The following is a 2,650-nucleotide window of genomic DNA, read 5'->3' on the forward strand; positions in this document are numbered from 1 at the left end:
GAATGCTGTCAGCTGCTAGAACATGGATATGAAGTACTATGTGTCATCTTTTGCCACCTTCCTGTTGAGACCAAGCTCTGTCTTTGTCTGCTTTGCTCTCCAGGAAACTTCCTTTTTCCTTTCCTGTCCTTTGAAAGATCACACCTAAAGAGTCATCAAAACTGTGAGCCCTGCTCCCCACACCCCCTCTTTCCCTCCTTTCCAGCTCTTATCATCATCTCCATCCTCAGCACTGCCGTACAGTAAATGGACACAGCAGTTTTCTTCCTGTTGTAGCTGCACAGGTACCTAGTGAAGAATAAGTGATTAGCAGAGAATGAAGCAGGGCTGCAATGACCTGAAGTATTTCAGCACAGCAGAAACTGGAATTGCTGGCAGGGAAATGGTGGTCCATGTTATGGAGGTCAGATGTAGGGGTTTAGAACAGTCTGACTTGCAAATCTATTTATTCTACTCCCCCAGCTTCGTGCAAGTTGCTCAGATCTGTGCGTGTACGCCAGCCCCCATCTGATCAGCACTACATTCTCATGCTCTCTGACCTTTTCGGTAGGTGGTAGTTTTGTTTGTACCCTCTCCCGTGACATCCTGTCAAGCTCTCTCCTGCTCTCACAGCTGACAGCCTTCCCTGCCCTGTAACTGGGAATTTCCCTTCCTTCCTCCTTCCACAGCCACCATTGCCTGTTCTGCTGCTTTACAGAGCAGGATGTTTGTGCTCTCCCCCACATCCGTGCTGGATGAGCTGCCTCACCCTGTTGAGATTCCTGGACTAGGGTTTGCTGTGCTTTCCCCTCCTAACTCCCAGCTTTGCCTCAGACAACGTCAGCTCTGCACTGTGCTCCTGCTTTCCACACTTTGACCTGTGCTTTGTTGGCTGGAGTGCTGTGTCTCCTTCCCACCGTGGTGTTCCCATGGTCCGTGTGCCCCAGCAGGCAGCAGAGCACGCAGTGGTGTGGGGGGTCCTCGGATGCAGTGGCCACCACCACGTTCTTTTCTTCCCATCTCAGCAGGGTGGCTCAGGAAACTGGCCAAGGAGCAAATGCCCTGTGGTGTCAGCAGCACACACAAACGAACCTCTGTGTTTTTTTCATTTGTTCTCATCGGTTTTGAAAAGGAAGTCACCATCTATAAATAGCTGGTAGGAAAATCTTGCCTCACAGCAAACTTGAAGACGTGATTTACCTGATGTGTTGTGTGCAAATAGTTGCATTTTAAACATGGGCCTTTCTAAAGGTAAGTGGTATACTGAAGGATTTTTGCTCTTAGGTTTCAAAGTGAACATTCCTGGTACCTTCCAACCATACCAAGACTATACATTCTGTCCCAGGTGCCTGTTTCTTTTTCCAGTCCCTGGGAATGTGGTTTAATTGTAGTTCTGTGCTACCTTAGTGGAAATAGAGAATAGGGTTTGGTAGCTCCGAGGCAGGAAATCCTGTATTTTCACAGCTCTAAGGATTTCATATTGTTTGATCTCAATAATACCTTAAGTCCTGCAGCAAATGGGCCTGAGGGAACACTTCAAATGATTACAAGACAAAAACCCTGAGTAAGTTGAAGTTACCTCTGGTAAAACATGAGAGAGAAAGGAGGTGGAGGAAAAGATGGCCCATAGCTCTTGATTCTTTAGGGAGCAATGAACTTCTACAGTTGAACTCCACAGTCCTCATACTCAGGCAGGAAGGTCTGGCAAATAATGTCCAGCCTGTACCTGGCTTGTGGCAGCCACACCACTGCTGATTGCTTTGGAACAGTTTGATTTTGTTTTCTACTTTCCTTTTAGTCCAGCTCAGTACAGGATGTTATTAGCTGTTGTGGCTGTATTTACTTTTCCCTATGTACAGAGCCAGGCTGGAAGGGGTCTCAAAAGATCCAACCTTTTGTGGGAAAGGGAGTCTAGATGAGATGTAGCTCCTGTCACTGAAAGCAGGTCAACAGAAACTGCAGATGGCTGAAGAGGTGCTGCTGAGAGGACAATAGGAAAGAGTTGAATACCAGAGTTCCTGAACATGGAAATGCTCTCAGAGGAAGCAGTCACAAAACCCTCTTTTCGCTTTTTATAAAAGCAAGATGTAAAACCCAACACTTCTGTATTTTGATTTTAGCCATTATTTTAAGTAGCAACTGGTAGTGGTGAAGTCTGCAGATTTTATTCTCAATAATAAAATTGCTTCCCAGTTGCCTTTGGTTTCTCTTTCTGTGGTGATACAGCCAGAGATTGGATAATTACAGTTTCTTTCGGTGTAGCATATGTTTGGCAATATTCAGCAGGGCCAGTATTTGTGTGCCAAGACAAGGGTGGTTTCTGTGGTTAAAGCAAAGTCTATGAATAGAAGTCAGTGTCTGGATGTGTATTTAAAATTGGTTCTTGGTGAGACACTTTGAAATAACGGACCAAAGAATTCTTTAATTCTGTCCATTATAAAACAATGCAGCCCAGACTCACCACCCGCGGGAAGGTTTCCGTGTGCTGTGCCAGGCTTTGGTGACACTCCATGTGACCACCAGGGCCTTACCGCTTTGGTTGTTGCTGCTACAGCCTCTGATCATCGGTCACCTTCGGCATTCTCGCACCTCGCCTCTCCCTTACTCCAGGCGCGGGGATCGAGCCCATCAGTTCGGTGGTGGCAAGAGCGAGGGCACGGCCAGCGGGACA

Source organism: Corvus brachyrhynchos, unplaced genomic scaffold (genome assembly GCF_000691975.1).
Source record: "Corvus brachyrhynchos isolate BGI_N302 unplaced genomic scaffold, ASM69197v1 scaffold279, whole genome shotgun sequence".
Taxonomy (NCBI): Eukaryota; Metazoa; Chordata; class Aves; order Passeriformes; family Corvidae; genus Corvus; species Corvus brachyrhynchos.